The 15886-nt window shown below is 39.0% G+C and overlaps 1 protein-coding gene across 1 annotated transcript in view; it reads left to right on the forward strand.

Annotated features, from left to right (window-relative positions):
• The first annotated feature begins 5832 nt into the window (after window positions 1–5832).
• ncana (neurocan a) overlaps window positions 5833–15886 on the forward strand; it is a 98103-nt gene continuing 88049 nt past the window's right edge. The window contains exon 1 of the mRNA XM_017495026.3: window positions 5833–6185. The gene's annotated coding sequence lies outside the window, so the exon portion shown is untranslated. The remainder of the gene's footprint in view (window positions 6186–15886) is intronic.

The following is a 15886-nucleotide window of genomic DNA, read 5'->3' on the forward strand; positions in this document are numbered from 1 at the left end:
TTGGACTTCATGATCAGTTTAGATCTATGGAATATAGCATTTTTTTACCAAACAAGCAGGCAAACAAACAAATAAAGACCTGCATGGTATGCGTGTTAAAATTCCCACTTGTGATTATTCTAGAAAATGCTTCAGAAACACGTCTGGAGTGACCTGGACTTCATTTACATTTACATTTATTCACTTAGCAGATGCTTTTATCCAAAGCGACTTACAAATGAGACTTCATGATCACATTAGACTACTGGGGCATGAAATAAAATAAAACAAAAATAAAATAACCAACCAAGCAAACAAACAAATAAATATGATCACAACCAACTGTGCATGAAACCCATGTTGAATTAATATTCATTTTCAGTGACTCCAAACGATCATAATCACGAGTAGCTGTTTATTTGAATGGTTTAAAACGTGTAGATCGTTTTATTACACTAAACTCTCGTTCTTATTTGTCCGCATCATATTGGAATGCTGCATCAATTGCAAACCATATTGCAAATGAAGGCGACAAATGCAATCAGTTTGCGTTTTCTATCCCCCAATTCAAAGAGGTGTTTGCTTTCCTAGGAGTGGTCTACATGCTACCATGCTACTGAAAATAAATAACTTGGCATGCTTGAATGCATGAACTGTGGGCAGGTCATTTCAATAATCCACAAAGAAATTCAACTTACTGCAAATACTGAGAACTTTCCCTGTGTAAATATTGATTGCCCTTAGGATGCAAGTTTGTTTTTTTTTTATATCCAAAATCCACCCCCCACCCCCCTTCTCTCTCTCTCTGTGAGTGTGTGAATGTGTGTGTATGTGTGCATTCGGCAGCAGTGGGAGGATTACGCTTTAAGTCTTCCAGCAGTCAGCAATTCTCTACAGTACTTCTAGCTTTCCTGCAATAACGTCACCAATTTTATGATAAGCCTCAAAACCAAGAACCAAGACTTTATTCCACTGTGGGGAAAAAACCCCATCGAATGACCATTTCCTGTGAAACTTGTCAAGGAAAAGGAATACAGTGTATTTCAGCTAATATCTTCTTAGCTGAACACACCTCAGGCAGGCTCAGTGTGAGATTATTGTTTGGAGCTACACACTGTGTTGGAGATCAGACTGAGGAAGGATCGCAGTTGGAATAAGCCATGAGGCATCACTGTATTTCATCTTGAGTGGTTTTTATGGCATGTAATGTTGTTTCCAAAGAATGTTACCAGTCTGTTTTACTGGGAGTTATTAAATAAACATTAATACAACTCCAGACAAAGTGGTATAACTGCTAAATTGGTTGACACAAATCCAGCGTTGTTCTTGGATAGAGATGTATTGTGTATACTCCTCCGCGTAGTGCAGTGAGATGTGCCGGGTATTGCGAATGGGGGTTTTAGAGGCCATTTAAAATCCTTTTAAAATGAATGGATGATGCCAGGAAGCGTTAATCTGCCATTATTAATTGGCCTGTTCTAATGTTCTCGGGTTGGTTGGTTGATAGGAATTTTCATGTGGAATTTTTCAGCAGTGTAGACATGCATACAATACCGCATCACACTTAAACACGCTATCTGATCCTGCAGTTTTGTTCTGACGTAAAAAAAAAAAAAAAAAGGATAATAATAAAAAAAAAGCTCTAATATTACACTCCAACTCACCTGGCTCCACAGACAAGCATGTAGTAGTTAGTGCAGAAATAATCAGACATGTAGAGTAGAATCAACGCAGTAACATCCTACAGGCCAGTAAGATCTGATCCTCCTGATTGGAGATATGTAGAGTCTTTCAAAAAGTTTAAGCTGGGACCATCTGGAGTTCCGAATGCCTTCTGCAAGACATGAGACACATTCGGCTTAAATAACCCTCCTTACGGGCGCTCAGAGAGCTGTGAACACACACCAGCCCTTAGTAATGCCTCTCCTATCATAAGCCTCATTTGCACTAAATTTGGAGGCCATTACCCTCATTATGCTTCTCATGACTGATGGATATATTCAGGCCCCTGAGACCCAGTTCTCAAGACCGGATTGAAATATGTAATATGCACCAAATTCTTCCTGACAGCCTACATAAGAGCCTCTGAGCCGTCTGTCCATCTTCTATCTATCTGTCTGTCTGTCGGTCTGTCTGTCTGTCTGTCTACACTCTTCCTTCACCAGCCTCTCTTTCTTCTCTCTTTAGAAAAGCACAGCTTTTCTGCTTACTCAGAAACTGGAAACTCCTCCTTTTTTTGAAGACTATCTTGTAGTGGAAAACCTACTTAAGTTACAAAGTGCTGATATAAAACTCAGAAAAAAAGTTCAGCGCGTTGAAATGTTTACTGATAAAAAAAATTTGTGTCGAAAAGTGTCGACATAATCTTTTTCTGTTTAACTTTAGTGCAGAAATTCTTTGTTGATCATTTTGATCAATGTTGCAAAAAAGTTGCTAGGAAATTATTTTTGTAAAAACAAAATGGCATTCATGCCAAAAAAATAAACAAAAACGTGTCACATGATAGAATTTATCCATCTATCAGGGGACGAACAGGGATTTGCGTGCCATCCAGCACACTTCAAATCTGTGGCACAAGATGTTCCAAGGAATTACAGCATGCAACGACATTGGCTTCCGCTACACTCGTCAGGGCAGATTTCTTTTGTGATACACCAAAACTTATGAGACAATTTGTTTTGTTTTTAAGGATGACATCATGACGCACATCATTTTATCGATTAAAGGCCAATTGGATGGAAACAGGCAGGAGACAGCAAATTTCACAAGCTTTTTTTTTTTTTTTTTTTTTTTTTACATACTTTCAATTTGTCTGTAACTTCTTTCTTATTGTTCATTAAATAACAATACATCTTTTTTTTATATGTTTATTATTAGGTTTAGTTTATCTGGAACAACCATCATACAAGTCCCTGTGAATTTATTGGTATTATACATAGAAATGTTACATATTACATTAAATCTGTGATTTGTGTTGCAAAGGAAGTCGTAGTCATAGCTGCTCTTATAGATGACGAATCAACACTTTCTGATGCCAAAGATAATTTCTTTTCATAATAAATTTCATCATTCTTCTTTAGTAAGCTCTTGTTCCTACTCAAGGTCAAGCTGGATCTGGAGCTTCTGGAACACTGGTAGTGAGGTAGTGAATACACCCTGGATGAGATGCAGGGCACCATGCACACACATATTCAGATCTAGGGGCAATTTAGAGGAAACTAGAGGACTCGGAAGAAGCCAGTATAGACACGGGGAGAACATGCAAAACTCCAAACAGACAGTAACTCAAGCTCAGGATCGAAACAGGAACCTGTGATGCAACAACACATTCCACGGCACCACCACGAAGTTTTTCAAAGTGCAATGGTTGGCGAGTGGCGCAAAAGAAAAGTGTTCGCCATATCCTCTGGAGATGAGTAGTTTGAATCCTGATGTTTGAATCTGAGAGTCCAAGAGAACAAAATTGCCTGTGCTTTCTCTCCTCTATCAATCACAATGACACTAGCCAATTGTGGGCATGAGCAGTAGTTTGGAGATAAATGCAGTCGGCTGGCTTCATGTGATAGCCTTCACCCTCCACAATTGGTAGCAGTCATACGATAAGAGAGACCTCTTAAGTGGTGGGTGCAACTTGGCCAAGACAAAATTAGGGGGGAAAATCTGGAAAATTAAAGTGAAATGATTGAAAATACCTTGAATGTAGTCAAATTTATCTAGTATTTCCTATTATGAGATGTTTGTTATTTCTAATTTCAAGCTTGACGTAATCTTGTTCTACTGACAGATAGTTTTTCTAATTTTGAGGGGGGTTTTTTTCATAGAAAGAAGCAAAATGATCTGCCAATAGAATAAGAACATTTAAAGCTTGAAATGAGTCATATCATCTACAAACTGGCTGAATAATCTTATATTTGATTTAAAAGTGTCATATCAGACACTTACTGTATTGACAGCATCAGAATGATTGATGAATAAAATTGCATAAATTGCATCTATTTAACTCTTTAGTTGTTTGAGGAAATAAAGCTTGAATCCTGGATCGTCTGGATGATGATGCTTGTATTCAAGTCCCGTTTATGTGAGATGTGTTGCCATGAATTTAAATGAGACTGTTATGGTTATTGTCTGGTTCTTGGATATTTGCGATTGTGTGATTCCCAAGTTTTCTCATTAGTCCCTTAGTTTTGGAGGCTTTAAGGACGAGGTCATAGTTGTTGCATCACGTTACATCATCAGGATCTTTGAACAACTTGAGCCCGAGTCCTTGAATTTCCATCTGTCCACTATCTGTTTCTCCTTGGAGCATGAAGCACACAAGTTAGTGAGCTATGTAAAAATAAACCGGCTTGATCTAGGACCTTGGATGTAATACAAAAACGGATATAAATGGAAATTTTCTCTTAGATTTATAAAAGAAAAAACTAAATTAAATATTTGATGAAATAGAATGGGAATATATTCCTTTATTGTCATTTGTACTCAGTACAGTGAAATTCTGGTGTGACAACCTCAGGTGCCGTGCAGAAAGCTATAAGATACAATAGAAAAAATACCATAAAAATTAGCAAAAATATTTTTTTTAATTATATTTTTTTGATGAAATTGATTGATTAAAATTTTTTAAAATATAATTGTAATAGTGAAGTTCCTTTTCTTACACAAAACTTCTAGGCGTAAAGCCTGATTTGCTGATTTGTTTACCGCAGCATTTAACCAATTGTAATCACTTGCAAGCGACCAGTCTGCAATCCCGCACAATCACGCACAAATTATGCAATTTCATCACTGAAAATATCATCTTTTTTCTATTAGGAAATCAAATGTGTAATACAATACAGTGAACCAGTACATACAATTACACTGCAGCAGTAGTACACAAATTAAAAACATGAAAAAAGTAATAAAACAGAAATAGAACAATGAAGAACAATGTACGTAGGGGCTTAAGTTACATAAACAATAAGTTTAAATTCTTTACAAATATATATATATATATATATATATATATATATATATATATATATATATATATATATATATATATATTGTTAAAGTTTTTAAGGGGGGCGGGGTGGGGCGGGGAAACCCAAAATATTTACTTGAGGGATCCCCTGTTGTTTCATTGAAACTAGAATACTAGAAACATAAACAGTGTCTGTTATTTATCCCAATTGCATAAGTAATCCAAATTAGATTTTTTTTTCATCTGAAAACTCTAAACATGCTCAAGTGAGCCATTTCCCAAATGAGCCCAAATGAGTGGATTTTCATTTTCACTCCCGGTATTGGTAAGATATAATTCAACATTGAATAAGCATTTATCTCTGAACAGTCGCTAGGTTATAATTTTAATATGCAAGTATTCTTTCTTTATCTAAAGCTACGTTAGCACACTGTCAGACAATAAGTACTAAAGTAGACATAAAAATTATATAATCAGGTCATGATGCAATTCTATAGGCCATATTTAGAATTTTTGACATATATATATATATATATATATATATATATATATATATATATATATATATATATATATATATATATATATATACCCCATACCCCTTTTGCTGAATTTCATCCAGTGTCGAGGGGCCCCTAAGAACTCTGATACAATTCAAACACTGCTTTTCTGTATGTAAAATTTTTCCAGGATTATAAGAAGATTTAATAAGACAGTATTCCTTCTGTTTAGAGTGGCAGACATGATCAAATCCAAACAACACATCTGTAATTAATGTTTATTACATCTCCTTCATGGACGTTTTTGAATGCTGACAGCTTGGAGGAGTGGCTTCTCGCGTGTGGGCGTGGTTTATGTGAATGGGGGTGGAGTTTGAGCCTCCTGTCAGCAGCAGCACCTCTTTGTTTGAGATCTGCGCCTCTAACGGTGGAAGAGCCCCGGAAATCTGCGCTCATTCCCTCTCTCCCTCTCTCTCTCTCCCCTCAGCACCGGTAATAGGGACGGCATCCGAGCGCTTTCACGCAGTCGGGAAACGTGTGCGTGTGCATGTGCGTGTGCGTGTGTGTTCAGGTCATTTATTTGAGGTGAGTTATTTGTACTGTGGTGGAGAGAAGCGTCCAGGCGGCGCGCAGCCCGAGGCACCGGCGCACCTGCGCTTTAACGGCTTACCGGCGTTTAACGGCGGCGCTTCAGCGGCGTTCCGACAGACTGCCAGCTGGAAACTGCGATATCTCTGCGAGAGGTAAGAAACTTCCTTCCTTTTGAACAGAACTGCTGACTGCACAGGTGAAAAGCACACAACATCCAACTGCACGCTTATACATGTGAGAACTTATTATTCTTCTTACGCACGCACTCACTTTGTTAAAATGATGAACTGGAACTCGGGAAATCCTTTGCCAGTGCTCTCTCTCTGTCCTCTGTCTGTGGTGTGATTTTGCACAAAACCCCCCCTGTGATGCCTAGAAATGAAGCTGAAATCCAGATTCCCATTGCGTTCTGTGTTAATGATGTCAGAACTAATAACACTGGACAGAGGTGATGTTGATTTTGGGGGGAAATTTTTCCATCATCTCTAATTGAAAGCATGCCCTTATTTGTTTTCTTTGCATGTTTGTATGTTGTAGCTCGCCTGAACAGCGTGTGGTTAATGGTAATATTTGGATTCTACTTGGTTAACAGCAGGAAACTCCATCTGAGGTCCTCCAAAGTCTCTGCCACTCAGTTACTGGAGGCTGCTGCATGTGGTCTTGATGAGTGTGTGTGTGTGTGTGTGTGTGTGTGTGTGTGTGGTTAGACTGACCTCAAGCTGTTTCTGTTTGCCATAACGAATTGCATGTCTCACATTTGAAGGTCAGTTTTCCTGGAAAGATGAGGAGTTGCACTTTCATTCTTGAAAAAGGGATTACAAAGGCTTTCTGAGTAAATCTTGTCAGTCATCGCGCTACTTCATTGCTTGTGCTTGTATATATATATGTGTGTGTGTGTGTGTGTGTGTGTGTGTGTGTGTGTGTGTTAATATAGTGCAATATTGCACTGGCTACAGTAAACACCTTTTACACGAGTATCGATCCACTCATGCATGGCCTCCCCCCTACCCCACGCCACCCCACCTCACCTCACCTCACTCCAGCAGACAGAAGGAAGATGTCTGTGCTGCCGGATCTCAGTAAGTGCCCTCGACAGGCAGCTGTGTCGAGAGCAGACTCTAAGCTCGACTCGCTTCTCCAGTGGCAGCTGCTGTGAAGTTGAGAGAGATCGAAAAACTCCCCGGCAGCTGCAGTATGCATTATTTATGCCGACGCCTCTTCTCCGGCTTACCAGGCACTGAGAAGCTTCACTGGTTCTACAACCGTGGCAAAATGATGATCCCTGTATTATGACATCATATATAAGAGACAAATAGGAATGTCCGAAAGGTCCTTCATTCATGTGCATATTTATGGAGGAAGAAAAAAAAATCACAAGTTGTCAACTAATCAATTCATGGATTAGTAAAATACTACAAGAAATGTGCAAATTTGCAAAACTGTCAACCTTGGGCATAGTCCTGCTGCTCGTCTGCGGCACAGCACTTCCTATTGAACACGAGACATACCAAGTTTGTTGGCCTGCGGAATGAACAATGAGCGATCCAAAAGGACCCGGGGTGCCTATACTTTCACATTTTGTCACAGTGAAGAAAATGGTGAGGTTCTTCTTTGCGATGAGCTTGACCATGCCTTGTAAATCTCAAACTGTATTCTACAGTGCACTACGTCGTTTTACAAAGCCTTTGCCCTAGGTAGCGAGCGCATATAGCGAATGCTTACAAATAAGCGATTTCTATGTGAAGATGAGTTAAGAAACATATAACCAAGCTGGAGGTAAGTGACAAAAACGAATCAGAAACAATATAACCTTATAATATTGCCTTCTCATGATCGGTTTTGCTTGAGGAAAGGCCATTTTCAGCTTCTGTAATTTATGTGCTTTGAATGCAAAGTGTAGTGTTAGTGCTAATGTTTTATCTGTGGGAGAATGAATGGCTAATTGCCATTCAAATTCTTTTTTTATACTAAATTTATTCCATCAAGCACTCAAGAGAAAATGTCTGCTTCTGTGTATTGTGAATCGCACACATAGGACTGTGTTTTCTCTCTTTTTTTTCCAATTTTAAATATCGATTAATATTGATTCACAAAGAAGCGAATCAACGACCAGTAAGATTTGCTCGTTGTGGTAAAAGCTTGGGTCGCTATTGAAAGGTAACAGATGTGTAGAGTAGAGTACTTCATTCAGGACATGGCTGAGGGGATACATTTTGTTTAGTGGTCAGATTATTATCAGGTTATTATTGTTTCATTACTTCTTTCTCCAATTAATATTGATTTAAAAAAAATAAAAAAAAGTCTACAGATCTTCTTGTTACGTCCGTCGTGCAGGTAGTACCTAGAAATGAGTGTTTATATACGACTTTCATGAAAAACTCCTGATAAATCCAAGACAAAATGAATTGAATTCAGTCATATGAATGGAGCTGAAATATTGATTATACATGTCTTTAGTGATTTAGTGATATAACAATGGAAAATGGAGAGTAGTTTTACAATGGATTTTGTTTTAATCAGAAAGGCTCTCCCTGCGTCCGTCTTCAAATCCGGGCAGTCGTGCTGCATGATAGGGGTCAGAGGTGAGGGTCAGGTTTAGGAGAGCGTGCTGTTATAATGGAGCTCGCACCTCTTTGTTCCTCCTCAGTGAATCGTCCAGCAGCAAGCCTACAGCTGCGAGCTTCTTTGTCCTCCTCAATGGACTCAAGGGTCTACCCAGAATGCATCACCTTGCACCGTCGAAGCCTCTCGTCGGCCAGAATATCCACTTAACGCCAATCAGCCTTTCACATACGCATGCACAAAGTAGCGCTCGGACCAATTAATGTCCGTTTTCAAGAAAGGCAAGAGGCCTTGGTGTGTGGCCCTGATCCAAATTTCCTTCATAAGCGCATTTTCTTTGTGTGAAGGATAAAACCATGCGGATGAAATGGCCCGTGGCTGGTGTGGAAGCTTTATTCGTGTCCGTCCCATCCCCGAGGGGCATCAATTTTTTTTTTCAGGATTTTTACAAAGTGGTTCAGATGAGATTTTATCTGAATAAACATTTGCGTTTGGTTTTGTGTAGAAATAAGCTTTGCCCTATTGATTGCTCGGTACTGCTGACCATCTCGAAGCTCGGGTTTCTGCAGGGTAGGACGGACAGATGGACAGATGGACAGGGGAAAAAAAGGTAAAGACACAATGTGCTGTGAAGTGGAATGTTCGTTTACAAATCAGCGCCTTTATTCCGCCTTTCCCACCTTTTCAGCAAAGCAATTAGAGCCAGACGTGTTAACACACACGCACACGCACACACACACACACACACTCACACACACACTCACATGCAAACACACATAGACACTAGCACCAGGAAGGTGGCCAAGTAGACTGCTCAAGGTTCTTCAGTGGCACGCATGCATATTTAATTGCGTCTAGATGTGTGGAGGTTCACAAGAGGGTCTCTGGCTCCTTGCCAGTCACATGACAACTCTGTATCAGATCAGAAGCCCTTTCCTTCTCGATTCAGTGAAGGAGAAATGGGAGAAAGAGAAAAATAGACAGAGATAAGCTCCAGACTGACCTTATGGGTGACATTAAAGGTGATGATCCTCTAGAGTCACTGGACTGGAGATAGGCGATGCCAGAAAGGAGAATTAAAGATAACCAAAGGCAGTGTTGGAATATATTTTGCTTGAGAGTGTTTGCTGTCTCTAAGGCTGCTAGTTTATATTTTATTTTAGTAACAGATTTAGTTATAAGTGTGGAGCACGAACGTTTGATGAATCAGATTGTACTTTGAAAATGATTTTTGCCATTGCACAAAATGACTCTAGTTTCAATACTCCACAAATAGCAGATATCTTCCATAATAAATCATCCCTCAGTAAGCAAAAAAGTATTTAAAAGAGGCATCTTTCCAATACATTTTTCAGGTTGTCTAGATTTCATGAGATTACCACTATGGTCAAGACACAAACTTATTATGGAACTAAAAAAAAAAAGACATTTTTAAAGGTGAGATCAACGATTAGCTTAACAAGGAATCAACCAAACACAATATATTTTCTCCCAATTTAAGTCAGACCAGGTTGGTCCAATAATGAGCATTCGCGGACGTCTCATCCTGTTCAAAAGTAGTGTTTAAATTGGTCTAGCACTGTTAAGGTCTTTGGTTTATCTGTATGGGGAAATACTTAAAGGTGCAAAAAAAAAAAAAAAAAAAAAAGAACAAAAAATTATTTTCATGCTATGAAATATAATATATAATGTAAACATTTTATATTTTATTCAAAAAGATCAAAATGAAAAAAAAAAAAAAAAAGTTGCTGGCAGTTATAGGTACTAAAACGTCCCTTTTAAACTTCCTTCTTTTTTTTAGAACCCAAAAGTGTTAATGACAATTCAATTCAATTTTATTTGTATAGCGCTTTCTACAATAGACATTGTCTCAAAGCAGCTTTACAGAAATGATATTTCTAAACCCATCTTAACTTAGTGTATTTAAATGAAATTTTTAAATCATGTCACAACCATTTACTAGGGATTCTTAAAGCTAGTAATGGATTTCACCTTTCCTGTCACATCACCATTGCTATATCATTGCTTGAAATCTGTACAGAGAAGTAGTTGAATCAGGTTTGTCATTTGAAATCTAATAATATAGAACCTAACCACATTCAGTTCCCAGAATATCCCAGGTTATGCAGTTTCATGTGTTTCCTCATTGACCTACAGCAGGTCGCCCTGATGTTCACTCTATGTCGCATCATGTTTATTTGATACGATGGAAAATATTGCACGTGTGCATGTTAATGTTATTAATAAGTATGTAAAATGCCTTAAGCTGATTGTAATGTTAATTACCTAGCTAGTTTTATATTTAGTCTTAGCTTCACTACTTGATTACCTTTGTGGTTATCGATTGAAGAAATGGATGTCTGAAGAGATTTTAGGAAGAAACCACAGAACTGTAGACGGTGTCACGCAGAACGAACTGAGACTCAGCCAGAAATGGTTGTGCTCAAACTAATTATACCTGATGCTAAACAGCACCATCCTGTGCAACTCGCCAATTAGATCGAGTTACTCTTAACTATGCAAAGAACGCTTGAAGAACCCTTCTCAGATTGTAGAGAAGATGCTTTTGTGTGTTGTAGAAAATGTAGTCTTTGCTTTTTCGACAAAGTATGTTGGGAATTGTGTTGTGCAAACTGAGCATTGTCTGTTTTTGTTCTAATCTGCAATATATTCAATAGTAAATTATATTATATTCTTAGAAAAACAAGGTCTCTAGTACATAATTCTTTTTTCCCCCCGAAGCAAAGTGTACAGAAGATTTAGTTCATCTGAACAGGTTTGACTGCGTATAATTTGTTTATATTGTAGTAATAGTAGGATTTCTTAAAAGCATGAATCACTTTAAGGCCAATTAGTGTTGCAAATATGTTTCACGCAATGCCACACAATAAAAATTTATAAATAAAATTAAAAAGTTGTGTAAGTCTGTGGGTGTTCTGTATTGTAGCAAGGTCAGTCTGTCTAGGATTTCAAAAGGAACATTTAAAATTAAGCAGTTAGTGGAAATTAATAGCAATTCATGGTAATTCAGTGAAATTATGGAACTCACGTTAAGAATGGTTTAAAAAAAAGTTATCTGTTGGTACAACAATGAAGGGTATTAGGCAGTGGTTGAAGGTGGGATAGGAAAATTGATAGCGCAGTTGAGGACACAGATGGACAACATCACATATGGATAATATGTAAAGACAAAAACATATGAGGGTCCAAACCAGGAACTAAAAAAAAAACCCAATCCCAAACACAGAAACATGGCTTGGCTTTAAAGTGTTGATAAAATACATGATAGGACTTAGAAATGCTAAGCAGAAACAACAAGGCACTAATCAAGATGAGACACAGAACAGGTGAATACATTAGGATAGTCAACTAATATTATGACAGGGCAGAGATGGGTCCAAAAGCAAAACAAAAGTCATCCATCCGCTGAGAGGGTATTAGGCCAAAAGTTTGTGGATACCTGACCATCACGCTCATACGTGCTTGTTGAACAGCTCATTCCAGATGTAGTCCAGGAGGCCTGGCACGTAGTCAACATTTCAATTCATGACAAAAGTGTTCATTGGGGTTGAGGTCTGGGCTCTGTGCAGTATACTCGAGTTCTTTAACATCAACCTTGGCAAACCATGTCTTCATGGAACTCACATTGTGCACAGGGGCACTGTCATGCTGGAACAGATTTGGGGTCAACCATTAAGTTCTAGGGAAATAGTAATGCTCCAGCATACAAACACATCCTATACTTTGTTGCAGCAGTTTAGGGAAAACCTACATATATGGTCAGGTGTGCACTAACCTTTGACCATATAGTGTATAAAAGTACCCTAAAACCCCCTTTTTTAGCATTTTGTCTGAGGATTAGAATAGATTAAGAAAGTCCTGCTTCTGTTATGCAGGTTAGATACACCGGAGCACCATATGACTTAAAAAAATGCAATTTGTGACTGGAAATTTTTTTTCATTGAAGTTCTATTCTTCATCGCCATTGCTTTCTACATCCAATTCTTCATGCTTGTAAAATGTTCTCAAATATAAGCACTTCATCTCTATGAAGGAGGCATTCAGTACCGGACAGCTCCCATGTTTCTGCCCTAGAGCACATGCTTTCCATTTGCTGCTGTCTGATTATAACACACATGCATTATAGCGCGGACGTGGTGTAATACATTGTGGAATAAAGCTCGTGTCATTTATACAGCTCAGCCTGGATGCGAGGGCACAATCGTTTATTTATCTCCATCCCATCTTCTCTTCTCATGCTAAGGTAATCAGAAGAGCATTATGCCTGACATTGCGTATACAAATGAGCTCATGGCACCTAATCAATCCTGTGCGTCATGCTGAATCGCGATTAGTGTTCGGGGAATTTATTTTTCATTCCAAAAGTAGAGATAAGAGTGTGCCAGCAAATCAAAGCTGACTGTCGGTGAGGAGGCCACCTTGATTGTGTGTGTGTTGAGTATGTATTTGCACAGCTGATCCTTATTTTTCTTATTCCAGTTGCATACGTTTCCAAAAACTGCCCAACATCCTCCTGCATGCACTTTTACTTTCTCATCTGTAGATGATTATCTGGACGTGTTATCCATCGGAAGGCTGCGCATTCGTCCGGAGGGTTAACTCTCGAGCCGATCACAAGAGATATCGATAGTGAAATTGGAAATGAGTTCCACCAAAGCAGTGCTGATGTGTGTATTTACATAGATCTAAGTAGGTATGTGCTCTGCTGGGGATTCTGTATGTCATTTGTCCTTGTTTGCCTTTCCAAGAATTAGTCATGGTCCCCCTCTCGGCGCCCCCCTCCCCCCTTTCGTCTGTTTTGTCTCTGTGGGTGACTCGCAGGCCGATCCATCAGCTCTGCATTCTGCAGGAGGGCCGTCTCCCTGAGCCAATCACCAGAGGCGGTGTTATAACCAATAAGAAAAAAAAAATCAGCTCAAACAAAGGCTTGAGTCTGTTCCTTTGTCTTTGGCCAGGCTCCATCATCCATTTTGTGTTGCTGACAGCCTGAGGCTGATGTGGTAACAGCTTTTCAGCTCCATCATAGAAGAATATGGATGAGGTCTGCACCATATTGCGTATAAGGAAACACATGCATAATTTAATGTTAATGAAACATTGAAGAAATTTAAGGAGCAAAAGAAAATAAAAACATCTGGGAGCAAACGAGTCTGGGAAACAACTCTGAGGCTAAAGATTATTACAGCATAGTTGTAAGAAAAAACTCATATTGCCAAAATGACAAGATTGCAGGGGGGGGGGGGGGGGGGGGGGGGGGGGATCAGTGTTCTGAGCTATTAACGTCATTTAAAAGTTAAAAGACTTGATTTTCAAAATCCTATACTAAAGTGGCTCATAAGTGTAACACATTAACAAACCAAAAACCCAACAGCAAATCAAAAAACAACAACAAGACACACAACAGCAAATTTGGGAGCACAGCAGCAAATTCAATACATCAGCTAATTCGTAAACAGCAGCAAATTTGTTAACACATCAGCAAATTCAAAACATCAGCAAATTCAATACATCAGCAAATTCATAAACAGCAGCAAAGTTGGTAGCACAACAGCAAATTTGGGAACACATCAGCAATTTCAAAACACCAGCAAATTCATAAACAGCAGCAAATTTGGTAGCACAACAGCAAATTTGATAACAAAACAGCAAATTTTCTAACACATCAACAAATTGGTAACACATCAGCAAATTTGCTAACACATCAGCTAATTTAGGAACACAACAGCAAATTTGGGAACACAACAAAAATTCATTAACACATCAGCAAATTTGGAATACACTGAATGGACTATTACAAGGAAAATAAATTGTACATTGTCTGTTGTCTTATTAACTCACAAAATAAACCTAATGCATTTCTTTTTAGTTTTGTTATTGTGTTTTCTGATTTGCTGTTGCATGTGTGGTTTGTTAGGTTTGGTTTACACTTGGGCTACCCGTGTGTACTCTGCACTTAGGCTACCTGTGTGTACTCTGCACTTGGGCTACCTGTGTATACTCTGCACTTGGGCTACCTGTGTATACTCTGCACTTGGGCTACCTGTGTGTACTCTGCACTTGGGCTACCTGTGTGTACTCTGCACTTGGGCTACCTGTGTGTACTCTGCACTTGGGCTACCTGTGTGTACTCTGCACTTGGGCTACCTGTGTATACTCTGCACTTGGGCTACCTGTGTGTACTCTGCACTTGGGCTACCTGTGTGTACTCTGCACTTGGACTACCTGTGTGTACTCTGCACTTGGACTACCTGTGTGTACTCTGCACTTGGGCTACCTGTGTGTACTCTGCACTTGGGCTACCTGTGTATACTCTGCACTTGGGCTACCTGTGTGTACTCTGCACTTGGGCTACCCGTGTGTACTCTGCACTTGGGCTACCTGTGTGTACTCTGCACTTGGGCTACCTGTGTATACTCTGCACTTGGGCTACCTGTGTATACTCTGCACTTGGGCTACCTGTGTGTACTCTGCACTTGGGCTACCTGTGTGTACTCTGCACTTGGACTACCTGTGTGTACTCTGCACTTGGACTACCTGTGTGTACTCTGCACTTGGGCTACCTGTGTGTACTCTGCACTTGGGCTACCTGTGTGTACTCTGCACTTGGGCTACCTGTGTGTACTCTGCACTTGGGCTACCTGTGTGTACTCTGCACTTGGGCTACCTGTGTGTACTCTGTGCACACTGAATCAGTTTGTATCCAGTTAATTTGGAAGATATATACCATAACACAGAGCTACAAAACAAAGTCATCTGTCATTTTATGAACTGTCTGTTATTTATAAACTGTATTGAAGTCAGGTTCATACATTTTACAGCATCTAATGTTTTAAGTGGTGACAGCAAAATGATGGCTATCCTGCATTCCCTCATCATCACTGTCACTGTCAGTGACACCGCATGGATTATTTATTTATTTATTTATTTATTTATTTATTTTCCTCTTCACAAGAGACATTGGAGGAAAAAAATGCATTTCTACGCCTTCCTTGAAAATTGCATTCTAGGAAAGGGGTCAGATTATTTCAGCATGTGACATCAGCATGTGAATGACTTTGAAAGATGGTTTTAATATATATATATATATATATATATATATATATATATATATATATATACATGTAGTACGACAGAATGTTGTATTGTAATTTTTTTCCACGTATCTCAGCTTGGGAGCTCAGAACGTCAGAACGTGGGTACGTACACGTACACGTACGACCCACCAGGAGCAATTTATGGTCCACCTACTTTCAAATGATATACAGTATAT

This window comes from Ictalurus punctatus, chromosome 20, assembly GCF_001660625.3.
Source record: "Ictalurus punctatus breed USDA103 chromosome 20, Coco_2.0, whole genome shotgun sequence".
Lineage (NCBI taxonomy): Eukaryota > Metazoa > Chordata > Actinopteri > Siluriformes > Ictaluridae > Ictalurus > Ictalurus punctatus.